We start from the raw sequence: 15,657 nt of genomic DNA on the forward strand, positions 1-15,657 counted from the left end.
GAGAACGGCGGCGACACCTCTCCGAGTGACGGTCTGATGGAAGAACCAGGGGATAGAACTCTCGCCTTTACCCTCTTCGATCGGTAGTTGTTGGGCTGGACCAATCTATTGGACTAGGCTCTCTACTAGGCCGGGCCCGTTTACGGTTTTTCTCCGATGTGCGAAATCTGCCCCAGGTATGTATCATACCGATCAAGATTTGGACAGTGGTATGAAACTTTTTGGACCACTAGATGGTCGAAAATAAAGGGCTAACATTTAGTTGGGGGTACCACAAAAGAACTCATTATTTATGATTTTCTGAGACTTAGAGCTTGCAGTAATGCATAGACGTAGCAGATCGTATGGAAAAGGCACTAATTAATTCTCATTTCGGCATATCGCAGTGTGTTAATTCATGGAGTACAAACTGATTAAAGCATCTCTAAATCAATATCCTGAAGAATTGGTATATATATGCAATCAATCAACTTTAGAGCATGTCTAGCAGATCCCTTACTTTTCTGCCCCGTATTTCGCGACTTTTTCTCCCCGTATAAAAAAATGCTTGTAGATACACCATTCCATCTAGCAGACCCCGTATTTGACCCCGTATATTCGTAAATTTAAAACCCCGGGAAACTTGTTCATTCATAGTTCGTCGATCATACATACGAATCGACGTACATACATACAAAATGCGCGATCATGGATCGCGACTTCTAGTCGGAGAGGTTGATGATGTACCCGTCGGCCTCTGCCTCCCGCGCCTCCGCCTCCTTCACGGCGGCGATGGCCGCCACCCTATCTTCCTCCTCCGCCCTCTTCCTCTCGTCGGCGTCCTTGAGGGACTCTTGAATCGCCTTCAAGAAGGCGGGGTCCTGGTCCTGGTCCTCCTCCTCCTCCTCGCCGGCGAGCGGAGCACCTCCGCCGCTGGTGCTCCCGATGCTCGCCCTCCATGCCTCCTTCACCCGGCGTTGGCGCTCCCACTCGGCGCGCCACTACTCGAACTTGGGGCCGCTCATCGGCTTGAGCGGCGGGTCCTCGTTGTACCAGCGGCCGCCCCGCGCGAAGTCACGGAGCTTCGGCGGGACGAACGCGGCGCCGTCGTACTTGCAGGCCGCACGGCGGCTTCTGATACGTCTCCAACGTATCGATAATTTCTTGTGTTCCATGCCACATTATTGATGTTATCTACATGTTTTATGCACACTTTATGTCATATTCGTGCATTTTCTGGAACTAACCTATTAACAAGATGCCGAAGTGCCGCTTGTCGTTTTCTGCTGTTTTTGGTTTCGTAAATCCTAGTAAAGAAATATTCTCGGAATTGGACGAAATAAAAGCCCAGAGGCCTATTTTCTCACGAAGCTTCCAGAAGTCCGAAGGAGAGACGAAGAGGGGCCACGGGGGAGCCAAACCCTAGGGCGGCGCGGCCACCCCCTTGGCCGCGCGGCCCCGTGGTGTGGGCCCCCGTGCCGCCTCTCGACTTGCCCTTCCGCCTACAAATAGCCTCCGTGACGAAACCCCCGCACCGAGAGCCACGATACGGAAAACATTACCGAGACGCCGTCACCGCCGATCCCATCTCGGGGATCCTGGAGATCGCCTCCGGCACCCTGCCGGAGAGGGGATTCATCTCCCGGAGGACTCTACGCCGCCATGGTCGCCTCCGGTGTGATGTGTGAGTAGTCTACCCCTGGACTATGGGTCCATAGCAGTAGCTAGATGGTTGTCTTCTCCCCATTGTGCTATCATTGTCGGATCTTGTGAGCTGCCTATCATGATCAAGATCATCTATATGTAATTCTATATGTTGCGTTTGTTGGGATCCGATGAATAGAGAATACTTGTTATGTTGATTATCAAAGTTATGCTTATGTGTTGTTTATGATCTTGCATGCTCTCCGTTACTAGTAGATGCTCTGGCCAAGTAGATGCTTGTAACTCCAAGAGGGAGTACTTATGCTCGATAGTGGGTTCATGCCTCGCATTGACACCTGGGACGAGTGACAGAAAGTTCTAAGGTTGTGTTGTGCTGTTGCCACTAGGGATAAAACATTGATGCTATGTCTAAGGATGTAGTTGTTGATTACATTACGCACCATACTTAATGCAATTGTCCGTTGCTTGCAACTTAATACCGGAGGGGTTCGGATGATAACCTCGAAGGTGGACTTTTTAGGCATAGATGCAGTTGGATGGCGGTCTATGTACTTTGTCGTAATGCCCAATTAAATCTCACTATACTCATCATGATATGTATGTGCATTGTCATGCTCTCTTTATTTGTCAATTGCCCAACCGTAATTTGTTCACCCAACATGCTCGTTCGTCTTATGGGAGAGACACCTCTAGTGAACCGTGGACCCCGGTCCAATTCTCTTTACTCGAAATACAATCTACTCGCAATACTTGTTCTACTGTTTTCTCGCAAACAATCATCTTCCACACAATACGGTTAATCCTTTGTTACAGCAAGCCGGTGAGATTGACAACCTCACCGTTTCGTTGGGGCAAAGTAGTTTGGTTGTGTTGTGCAGGTTCCACGTTGGCGCCGGAATCCCCGGTGTTGCGCCGCACTACATCCCGCCGCCATCAACCTTCAACGTGCTTCTTGGCTCCTCCCGGTTCGATAAACCTTGGTTTCTTTCCGAGGGAAAACTTGCTGCTGTGCGCATCATACCTTCCTCTTGGGGTTGCCCAACGAACGTGTGAAATACACGCCATCAAGCTCTTTTCCGGCGCCGTTGCCGGGGAGATCAAGACACGCTGCAAGGGGAGTCTCCACTTCTCAATCTCTTTACTTTGTTTTTGTCTTGCTTTATTTTATTTACTACTTTGTTTGCTGCACTAAATCAAAATACAAAAAAATTAGTTGCTAGATTTACTTTATTTGCTATCTTGTTTGCTATATCGAAAACACAAAAAAATTAGTTTACTTGCATTTACTTTATCTAGTTTGCTTTATTTACTGTTGCTAAAATGGCCAACGCTGAAAATACTAAGTTGTGTGACTTCACAACCACAAATAATAATGATTTCTTATGCACACCTATTGCTCCACCTGCTACTACAAGCAGAATTCTTTGAAATTAAACCTCGCTTTATCGAATCTTGTCATGAAAGATCAATTTTCCGGAATTAGTTCTGATGATGCTGCTGCCCATCTTAATAATTTTGTTGAACTATGCGAAATGCAAAAATATAAAGATGTAGATGGTGATATTATTAAACTAAAATTGTTCCCTTTCTCATTAAGAGGAAGAGCTAAAGATTGGTTGCTATCTCTCGCCTAAGAATAGTATTGATTCATGGACTAAATGCAAGGATGCTTTTATTGGTAGATATTATCCCCCTGCTAAAATTATATCTTTGAGGAGTAGCATAATGAATTTTAAACAATTAGATACTGAACATGTTGCTCAAGCTTGGGAAAGAATGAAATCTCTCGGTTAAAAATTGCCCAACCCATGGACTCGACTACTTGGATGATCATCCAAACCTTCTATGCAGGACTAAATTTTTCTTCACGGAATTTATTGGATTCAGCTGCTGGAGGTACCTTTATGTCCATCACTCTTGGTGAAGCAACAAAGCTTCTTGATAATATGATGATCAACTACTCTGAATGGCACACGGAAAGAGCTCCACAAGGTAAGAAGGTAAATTCGTCGAAGAAACCTCTTCCTTGAGTGATAAGGTTGATGCTATTATGTCTATGCTTGCGAGTGGTAGGCCTAATGTTAATTTTAATAATGTTCCGTTAGCATCATTGGCTGCTCAAAAAGAATATGTTGATGTGAATTTCATTAAAAATAACAATTACAATGATTCTAGGCCATATCCCGCCAATGGTAATTCTCATGGTAGATATGTTTCACCTAATGAAGAGAAGATATTAGAAATTGAAAGATCCACTAAGAGCTTTATGCAATCACAATATGAGCAAAATAAGTTGTTTACTAAAACATTGAATGAGCAATCTACCTTGTTGAAGAATATAGGGAATCAACTTGAAAATCTGAATAGGGAGATCTCGGGGTTGCAAACTAAACTTGCTAATGCCGAGAACCGAATTTCATACATGTCCGCATCACAATCTTCTTTAATTAATAAAATGGCTGCTAAACCTGAGGATTTAGATGATAAAATTACTACTACAGCAAATGCCATTCAAGTTAGAATTAATGAGAATATAAGATTAATGGCTGAACTGCGTGCTAGGTGGGATAGAGAAGAAAATGAAAAACTAGCTAAAGAGAAGAATATAGCTAAAGTTTGGACTATTACCACCACTAGTAATGCTAATGCTACACATGTTGCTGCACCTCCTACTCATACTAATAAAAGAATTGGTGTTAGCAATGTTTCCACTTCTAATGCAAAGCGCGAAAACTCGCTCGAAACCGCTAAAACCGCTGAAATTGCCCGTGATAAAGCTGCTGAAATTTTTTCCAACATTGGGGATGATGATCCCATTGCTTTAGATTATAATGGTTTGAATTTTGATGATTGCCACATCTCTGAAGTTATAAAGTTCTTGCAAAAACTTGCTAAAAGTCCTAATGCTAGTGCTATAAATTTGGCTTTCACGCATCATATTACAAATGCTCTCATAAAAGCTAGAGAAGAGAAACTAGAGCGCGAAGCCTCTATTCCTAAAAAGCTAGAAGATGGTTGGGAGCCCATCATTAAGATGAAGGTTAAAGATTTTGATTGTAATGCTTTATGTGATCTTGGTGCAAGTATTTCGTTATGCCGAAGAAAATTTATAATATGCTTGACTTGCCACCGCTGAAAAATTGTTATTTGGATGTTAATCTTGCTGATCATTCTACAAAGAAACCTTTGGGTAAGGTTGATAATGTTCGCATTACCGTTAACAATAACCTTGTTCCCGTTGATTTTGTTGTCTTGGATATTGAATGCAATGCATCTTGTCCAATTATATTGGGAAGACCTTTTCTTCGAACTGTTGGTGCTATTATTGATATGAGGGAAGGAAATATAAAATATCAATTTCCTCTCAAGAAAGGTATGGAACACTTCCCTAGAAAGAGAATGAAGGTACCTTATGATTCTATTATTAGAACAAATTATGATGTTGATGCTTCATCTCTCGATGTTACTTGATACACACTTTCTGCGCCTAGCTGAAAGGCGTTAAAGAAAAGCGCTTATGGGAGACAACCCATGTTTTTACCTACAGTACTTTGTTTTTATTTTGTGTCTTGGAAGTTGTTTACTACTGTAGCAACCTCTCCTTATCTTAGTTTTGAGTTTTGTTGTGCCAAGTTAAGCCGTTGATAGAAAAGTAAGTACTAGATTTGGATTACTGCGCAGTTCCAGATTTCTTTGCTGTCACGAATCTGAGCCCACTGCCCTGCAGGAAGCTCAGAAAATTATGCCAATTTACGTGCATGATCCTCAGATATGTACGCAACTTTCTTTCAATTTGAGCATTTTCATTTGATCAAGTCTGGTGCCATTTTAAAATTCGTCAATACGAACTGTTCTGTTTTGACAGATTCTGCCTTTTATTTCGCATTGCCTCTTTCGCTATGTTGGATGAATTTCTTTGATCCACTAATGTCCAGTAGCATTATGCAATGTCCAGAAGTGTTAAGAATGATTGTGTCACCTCTGAATATGTCAATTTATATTGTGCACTAACCCTCTAATGAGTTGTTTCGAGTTTGGTGTGGAGGAAGTTTTCAAGGATCAAGAGAGGAGTATGATGCAACATGATCAAGGAGAGTGAAAGCTCTAAGCTTGGGGATGCACCCGGTGGTTCACCCCTGCATATATCAAGAAGACTCAAGCGTCTAAGCTTGGGGATGCCCAAGGCATCCCCTTCTTCATCAACAAATTATCAGGTTCCTCCCCTGAAACTACATTTTTATTCGGCCACATCTTATGTGCTTTTTCTTGGAGCGTCGGTTTGTTTTTATTTTTGTTTTGTTTGAATAAAATGGATCCTAGCATTCACATTATGGGAGAGATACACACTCCGCTGTAGCATATGGACCAATATGTCCTTGATTTCTACTCATAGTATTCATGGCGAAGTTTCTCCTTCGTTAAATTGTTATATGGTTGGAATTGGAAAATGATACATGTAGTAATTGCTATAAATGTCTTGGGTAATGTGATACTTGGCAATTGTTGTGCTCATGTTTAAGCTCTTGCATCATATGCTTTGCACCCATTAATGAAGAAATACATAGAGCATGCTAAAATTTGGTTTGCATAATTGGTTTCTCTAAGGTCTAGATAATTTCTAGTATTGAGTTTGAACAACAAGGAAGACGGTGTAGAGTTTTATAATGTTTTCAATATGTCTTTTATGTGAGTTTTGCTGTACCGTTCATCCTTGTGTTTGTTTCAAATAAGCCTTGCTAGCCTAAACCTTGTATCGAGAGGGAATACTTCTCATGCATCCAAAATACTTGAGCCAACCACTATGCCATTTGTGTCCACCATACCTACCTATACTACATGGTATTTTCCCGCCATTCCAAAGTAAATTGCTTGAGTGCTACCTTTAAAATTCCATCATTCACCTTTGCAATATATAGCTCATGGGACAAATAGCTTAAAAACTATTGTGGTATTGAATATGTAATTATGCACTTTATCTCTTATTAAGTTGCTTGTTGTGCGATAACCATGTTTACTGGGGAACGCCATCAACTCATTGTTGAATTTCATGTGAGTTGCTATGCATGTTCGTCTTGTCCGAAGTAAGGGCGATCTACACCGAGTTGAATGGTTTGAGCATGCATATTGTGAGAGAAGAACATTGGGCCGCTAACTAAAGCCATGTTCCATGGTGGAAGTTTCAGTTTTGGACAAACATCCTCAAATCTCTAATGAGAAAAGAATTAATTGTTGTTGAATGCTTAAAGCATTAAAAGAGGAGTCCATTATCTCGTTGTCTATGTTGTCCCGGTATGGATGTCTAAGTTGAGAATAATCAAAAGCGAGAAATCCAAATGCGAGCTTTCTCCTTAGACCTTTGTACGAGCGGCATAGAGGTACCCCTTTGTGATACTTGGTTAAAGCATATGTATTGCGGTGATAATCCGGGTAGTCCAAGCTAATTAGGACAAGGTGCGGGCACTATTAGTACACTATGCATGAGGCTTGCAACTTATAAGATATAATTTACATGATGCATATGCTTTATTACTACCGTTGACAAAATTGTTTCATGTTTTCAAAATCAAAGCTCTAGCACAAATATAGCAATCGATGCTTTTCCTCTATGAGGACTATTCTTTTACTTTCAATGTTGAGTCGGTTCACCTATTTCTCTCCACCTCAAGAAGCAAACACTTGTGTGAACTGTGCATTGATTCCTACATATTCGCTTATTGCACTTATTATATTACTCTATGTTGACAATATCCATGAGATATACATGTTACAAGTTGAAAGCAACCGCTGAAACTTAATCTTCTTTTGTGTTGCTTCAATACCTTTACTTTGAATTATTGCTTTATGAGTTAACTCTTATGCAAGACTTATTGATGCTTGTCTTGAAGTGCTATTCATGAAAAGTCTTTGCTTTATGATTCACTTGTTTACTCATGTCATCACCATTGTTTTGATCGCTGCATTCTCTACATATGCTTTACAAATAGTATGATCAAGTTTATGATGGCATGTCACTCCGTAAATTATCTTTGTTATCGTTTTACCTGCTCGGGACGAGCGTAACTAAGCTTGGGGATGCCGATACGTCTCCAACGTATCGATAATTTCTTGTGTTCCATGCCACATTATTGATGTTATCTACATGTTTTATGCACACTTTATGTCATATTCGTGCATTTTCCGGAACTAACCTATTAACAAGATGCCGAAGTGCCGCTTGTCGTTTTCTGCTGTTTTTGGTTTCGTAAATCCTAGTAAAGAAATATTCTCGGAATTGGACGAAATAAAAGCCCGGAGGCCTATTTTCTCACGAAGCTTCCGGAAGTCCGAAGGAGAGACGAAGAGGGGCCACGGGGGAGCCAAACCCTAGGGCGGCGCGGCCCCCCTTGGCCGCGCGGCCCCGTGGTGTGGGCCCCCGTGCCGCCTCTCGACTTGCCCTTCCGCCTACAAATAGCCTCCGTGACGAAACCCCCAGCACCGAGAGCCACGATACGGAAAACATTACCGAGACGCCGTCGCCGCCGATCCCATCTCGGGGGATCCTGGAGATCGCCTCCGGCACCCTCGCCGGAGAGGGGATTCATCTCCCGGAGGACTCTACGCCGCCATGGTCGCCTCCGGTGTGATGTGTGAGTAGTCTACCCCTGGACTATGGGTCCATAGCAGTAGCTAGATGGTTGTCTTCTCCCCATTGTGCTATCATTGTCGGATCTTGTGAGCTGCCTATCATGATCAAGATCATCTATATGTAATTCTATATGTTGCGTTTGTTGGGATCCGATGAATAGAGAATACTTGTTATGTTGATTATCAAAGTTATGCTTATGTGTTGTTTATGATCTTGCATGCTCTCCGTTACTAGTAGATGCTCTGGCCAAGTAGATGCTTGTAACTCCAAGAGGGAGTACTTATGCTCGATAGTGGGTTCATGCCTCGCATTGACACCGGGACGAGTGACGTAAAGTTCTAAGGTTGTGTTGTGCTCGTTGCCACTAGGGATAAAACATTGATGCTATGTCTAAGGATGTAGTTGTTGATTACATTACGCACCATACTTAATGCAATTGTCCGTTGCTTGCAACTTAATACCGGAGGGGTTCGGATGATAACCCGAAGGTGGACTTTTTAGGCATAGATGCGGTTGGATGGCGGTCTATGTACTTTGTCGTAATGCCCAATTAAATCTCACTATACTCATCATGATATGTATGTGCATTGTCATGCTCTCTTTATTTGTCAATTGCCCAACCGTAATTTGTTCACCCAACATGCCGTTCGTCTTATGGGAGAGACACCTCTAGTGAACTGTGGACCCCGGTCCAATTCTCTTTACTCGAAATACAATCTACTGCAATACTTGTTCTACTCGTTTTCTCGCAAACAATCATCTTCCACACAATACGGTTAATCCTTTGTTACAAGCAAGCCGGTGAGATTGACAACCTCACTCGTTTCGTTGGGGCAAAGTAGTTTGGTTGTGTTGTGCAGGTTCCACGTTGGCGCCGGAATCCCCGGTGTTGCGCCGCACTACATCCCGCCGCCATCAACCTTCAACGTGCTTCTTGGCTCCTCCTGGTTCGATAAACCTTGGTTTCTTTCTGAGGGAAAACTTGCTGCTGTGCGCATCATACCTTCCTCTTGGGGTTGCCCAACGAACGTGTGAAATACACGCCATCAGCTTCCGGCGGCGGATCTTTTGCATTGAAGCCACCACGCATCCTCCACGTTGTCCGGCGAGCGGGATCGCTTCGATCCGCTCGCCGGCGAGGCGGTACTGCGGCGGCGGGCGTCTATGCCGGAGTTGGGGTGGAATGCGGCGCGGGGGAGTGAGGAATTGCTCGCCGGAGCAGGATGGAGGAGGCGGCGGCTCACGGCGGAGCTAGGGTTGCGAGTGAGGGGTTAACCCCTCACTCGCACGTCCGCCCGGTATAAGTAGGGGGCGGCGGGGCGGATTTCCTGGGCCCCGTATTCCGCCGAAACGGGCCGGCCCGAATACGGGGGCTGCTAGACGGCCCAAACCGCGCCTGCCCCGTATCTCGCCGGAATTTTACGAGGTGGGCGGATTATAAGGGGCCTGTTAGACATGCTCTTAGCACATAGCAACGGAAGGAGGAAACTAACCCAGTGGGGGGAAATAGGAACATGTAGACCGGAAAGTATCATTTGCTCCTGAGCACCAGTGCTCTCGTCGTTTAAATAAATTTAAAATCATGGTTTACAAGTTTAAAAAAATCTGAAAATAATTCTGCACATAGTTAGTGTTGTATCCCACAAGCATGTAAAATCGTGACTTGAAATTCTTTGTATTATGGGCTACACAAAAATGAAAAATCTGATAAAATTTGGGGATTTGGAACATACTTCTACATATCTACATTTTTGTTATTTTTTTACAGCTCAGAATACAAAGTATTTGGAATTGATATTTTACACGTTTGTGGTATAATTCATGAACTACATCCGAATATTTTTTTTTCTATTTTTTTAAGATTCACAGATATGATTTTAATTTTTGAACTAACCAGGAGCACTGGAGCTCGGGAGCACGAAATCTGCGTTCCATGTAGTGCGCCCTCTTTGGGCTGATCAGGGGCGTTGACCGCGTCCGTACATGAGAGCTGTAGAGAGATGAGAAAGGGGATTATTCACTTGGTACGGTACCGCCTCCGCACAGGGCGTCATCTCGGCTACAACAGCGGTCTCTTGCGGTGGCAGAGCATCACCGGCGCGAAGGCTAGCGCCAAGGTCGAGCCATCCTCGCGCCTCACTTGGGCCTAGCCGAGACGATGCCAACGATGGAGGGAAAACAAGGCGCTCAAGGGCTCGTTTGGCTGTTCGGGCTAAACTTCCCCGGATAAATATTTACGGCGGGAAATAGGCAGAAATAGGAGCAAATCCCCGGGATTATTTTCCCGACCTCCGGACTATGGGCAAAATCTTCCTGTAACCAAATGAGCCCCAAGGGGGCACCATCTTCCCCTCTCCCACGGTTCCGCCAGCCTCCTCGCCACCTCCATTGCATCATTTGCTCGTCGAGCCGCCGGCCGCCGTTGGCCCATCGGGTTGTCCTCCGCTGCCTGCGGTCGTGACGCTGCTTCACTGCCCCGCCCTGCAGCAACCAAAATTCGGCGTTAGCCCCACCTCACCCTAAGATTCGGCGTCGTCTCCGCCAGCGCCGATTAAGATTCGGCGACCGCTCCACCGGCGCCCCGCCTCCGCGTTGGGCTCGTATTCTCCTGTTGGTGCTCTCATCTAGCGACTGGATAGGGAAAGAGGCAAAGCGAAGAGAATCATGCCTAGGACGCTGGTGGACTGAAATAGGAAACGACGGAGCGTGAAAGCCGTGGAAGCGGACAGACGGCCGGCCGAGCCGACCTTGCAATTCAACCGACATAGCGGACCATGGGCACGATTGAGCGAGAGGCGGCCGATTTCATGTGCAGTGAAACGCTGACTCGCATATGCGTGCGTGTAGGCCCGACGAAAGCGACCCGCTGATCGCCAAAACACTGGAAGCTTAGAGCTCTGAAAGATACTGTATATTGCAGCCAAGCACACGGATTCTTTGTTGGCAAGGGCACACCAGAATCGACTGTACTACTGTAGTAATGCTTTAGAGGGAGTAATTAAGTTCATCCCGGTGACAAAAGTTATACAAATGCTATCTGCAAACAATCCTTCTTCAGTTTTGATGGATTCTTCTTCATTGATGTGCCATTCAAGCAATTATTCAGCAGCTTAGGCTGTGTGCACCCACCTGATTTATGCCAAGAGCTGTTTCTACAACCTCTCGAGACACATGGCCGCATCACTCCCTTTTGGTTTTAAACATAAGGCCAAAGGTCCAGCTTTAAATTAATAAAGCCATATACGGTAGATACAAGAGTGCTTACAAACAGCTTACAGGAACGGGCACCAAGCAGACTAAGGATACATCAGAAACATAGTTAGAGATGCCTAGACCACAGCATGACACCGAGAAGACTCCTAAGACAGCGAGATTGAGGAGAAGGCAGCCGGGAACACGCCGACGTCTGCTCCAGCCGAACAACTAGACCCGAGCTCCACCGTCTTCACCTCCAGAAAGGACTCCCAATCCCTCGCCCCGGTTCGAAGGGCGTCGAACCATCAGGAGGCAAAGCAGTTCCCCCAAGAACACGGCGGACCTAAGACGACTAGGCTGCCGGGGGAGAATCCACCATAAGCGTCCAGAAAGCTTCACCGAGACCACCACCACCACAGGCACCACCGCAACATCGTACCGAAGCTGCCGGACGAAGGCACACCCAGGAAGAAGCGACGGAAGGGACGCCACCACCCCATGTTGCTGAACAAGACCACCAAAGCCTGTAGACGCATCTGCCAAACCGCCATTGTTGCCGTAGAGGGGAACCCTTTCCCCTCTCGCCCAGGCGAGGGCGTCGACCAGCAAGCAATTGCCTTTCCGCGGCCAGACACCAGACCAAGCACTTGACAGACGACATGGGCGAGGGCGACGCCGAGCAAGAAATGTCGCAACGGCCACCACCAAACACAGCTGCAAAGCCTACACCTCTGCGCTTCCCCGGATGGCGCCTCCAAGAAGGGGAACGATGCCTCAACGCCACCGCCATCCGCACGGAGAACTAGGGCTATCACCCAGTTAGAGGAGGGGTTAGCCAGGGTGTTACCTCAATGAGACCTTCAGGAAGGGGGCCGGCGCCAGCGGGGTCGTCCTCGTCGTGGCCGGCCAGGATGACCAAGGGTTTCTGTTATGGTGCTGCTAGAGGGATGGCGCGAGAGGGCCGGCCGGGGACCTTGCCCACGGCCGGTGGCAAGAGGGAAGGGATTTCCTTCTTAATTTTTGCTTCATTAGATTGATACGTCTCCTCTCATTATATAGAGAGGTTTACTTGACCCGTAAGCAAACGACCCTTATCTCTAATTAACCCTTAAACTAACGGGCTATACAGCCAGTCCAAGCCCATTACGTACTCTAACACTATTACGTACTCTAACAGTTTCCCCCAGCACCAGACACTAGCACCCACCCACCTGTCGGGGCACCCAGATCCGGCGACCAGAGACCACCAAGATCCGGGATTGGCAGGGGCCCGCAGATCAGGTAGGAGCAGGCTTCCTCCTCAGGTCTGGAGCAAGGGCCAGCCACTACTCCGCGAACCACGGCCGCCGTCTCCATGCCGCCCGCGCGGCCGAGGAAGATTCAATTTATGGAGCCGCAGCCATGATCTCTTGACCTTCGGCGACGATGCTGAACTTCCCGATGATTTATGTGCTGAACTGTAGATTCAGTTTATGGAGCGGAATCTCGACCTTCATTTACATACCATTTATACCCTCGAAGACCTTGAAATCGCCTCGACCATGTTAATGCGATCTCCCGCCTCCGCGCCCAGCCTGGACTCTGGAGCACGTCCATCTCCTTCTCCCCTGGTAGCAGTCTATGGTGCCTCTGGCGCTGAACTTGGACCCAGCGCCAGATCCTGCTCGACCTGCATAGACCAGAGACCACGCCCACCATCCATCCATTCATGAACACACACACATCCAACCTGTTGACGAAATGCGCGAGCCTGGTGGAGGAGGCGGCACTCGGAGAGGCCCTCCTAGTCGATGAGCGTGGCCCAGACGGCCTCCATCGGCGCGCCGACGCGCACCGTTGTAATCACGGCGCCGGTTCTTCTTTCCCGGCAGCTTAGGGCTGTTGTGAAGTGTACAAGTAGATTGCCTTTTCTTTTCCATTAGTTCGAACTTTTGGTTCAAGTGGCTAGTGCATGAAGCTTAACATGGTATCAGAGCCCCAGGTCTCGAGTTCAAATCCTGGCTTTCACATGGTTTTCGCAATTAAACCTAAAAATTGTTGTTGCCCCCCTCTTTAGCCACCGCTGATGCCCTGTTTCGGTGTGCTCTTCTTCTTTCACGTATTGATTTTCTCTTCTCCCGTCACACGCGAGTGGGGGTGTTGTGAAGTGTACAAGTAGATTGCCTTTCGCTTTCCATCAGTTCAGACTTTTGCTTCAAGTGGCTAGTGCATGAAGCTTAACAAGGGCGAGTTTGGTAATTTGGTCATTGATACGTCTCCGACGTATCGATAATTTCTTATGTTCTATGCCATATTATTGATGATACCTACATGTTTTATGCACACTTTATGTCATATTCGTGCATTTTCTGGAACTAACCTATTAACAAGATGCCGAAGTGCCGATTCTGTCGTTTTCTCGCTGTTTTTGGTTTCAGAAATCCTAGTAACGAAATATTCTCGGAATTGGACGAAATTAAAGCCCGGGGGCCTATTTTTCCACGAAGCTTCCGAAGTCCGAAGGAGAGACGAAGAGGGGCCACGAGGGGCACACCCTAGGGCGGCGCCCCCCTTGGCCGCGCGGCCCTGTGGTGTGGGGCCCTCGTGCCGCCTCTTGACCTACCCTTCCGCCTACTTAAAGCCTCCGTGGCGAAAGCCCCGGTACCGAGAGCCACGATACGGAAAACCTTGCGAGACGCCGTCACCGCCGATCCCATCTCGGGGGATCCGAGAGATCGCCTCCGGCACCTCGCCGGAGAGGGGAATCATCTCCCGGAGGACTCTACACCGCCATGGTCGCCTCCGGAGTGATGAGTGAGTAGTCTACCCCTGGACTATGGGTCCATAGCAGTAGCTAGATGGTTGTCTTCTCCCCATTGTGCTATCATTGTCGGATCTTGTGAGCTGCCTAACATGATCAAGATCATCTATCTGTAATTCTATATGTTGTGTTTGTCGGGATCCGATGGATAGAGAATACCATGTCATGTTAATTATCAAGTTATTACATATGTGTTGTTTATGATCTTGCATGCTCTCCGTTTCTAGTAGAGGCTTTGGCCAAGTTTTTACTTTTAACTCCAAGAGGGAGTACTTATGCTCGATAGTGGGTTCATGCCGCATTGACACCGGGACGATGATGAGAAAGTTCTAAAGTTGTGTTGTGCTTGTTGCCACTAGGGATAAAACATTGGCGCTATGTCCGAGGATGTAGTTGTTGATTACATTACGCACCATACTTAATGCAATTGTCTGTTGTTAGCAACTTAATACTTGGAGGGGTTCGGATGATAACCTGAAGGTGGACTTTTTAGGCATAGATGCGGTTGGATGGCGGTCTATGTACTTTGTCGTAATGCCCAATTAAATCTCACTATACTTATCATGTCATATATGTGCATTGTTATGCCCTCTCTATTTGTCAATTGCCCGACTGTAATTTGTTCACCCAACATGCTTTTATCTTATGGGAGAGACACCTCTAGTGAGCTGTGGACCCGGTCCATTCTTTAATACTGAAATACAAATCTGTTGCAATACTTGTTTTTACTGTTTTCTCTGCAAACAATCATCTTCCACACAATACGGTTAATCCTTTGTTACGAGCAAGCCGGTGAGATTGACAACCTCACTCTGTTTCGTTGGGGCAAAGTACTTTGGTTGTGTTGTGCGGGTTCCACGTTGGCGCCGGAATCTCCGGTGTTGCGCCGCACTACATCCCGCCGCCATCAACCTTCAACGTGCTTCTTGGCTCCTCCTGGTTCGATAAACCTTGGTTTCTTTCTGAGGGAAAACTTGCTGCTGTGCGCATCATACCTTCCTCTTGGGGTTGCCCAACGAACGTGTGAAATACACGCCATCAGTCATTTGTGTGTTTCACTGCGCCAGTGCGCCATTGAGATGACAGCAGTGCGCCTTTCATACAATCTCTGGGCAAGAAAAAAACGATTTATTTGGTAGCCTGGATTGAATCCCGAGGCACTTAAATGCTATTTTATTTGGTTGCCTGCAAATATAATTAGATACTCCCTCCGTTTCAATCTATAGTGCCTATAGATTTTCTGCATTTGTTTCATAATATAAGAGTATATCTGTGTTTATTTGCAAAGAAACCCTTCCACCGAGATGAGCTGAATAGCTAGAAATAAGGACTCCACAGCGGGATCGAGGGATCGGTAGATCGGGAGTATTTCTGAGATTGTGGTTTGACTTTT

Source organism: Lolium rigidum, chromosome 7, assembly GCF_022539505.1.
Source record: "Lolium rigidum isolate FL_2022 chromosome 7, APGP_CSIRO_Lrig_0.1, whole genome shotgun sequence".
Lineage (NCBI taxonomy): Eukaryota > Viridiplantae > Streptophyta > Magnoliopsida > Poales > Poaceae > Lolium > Lolium rigidum.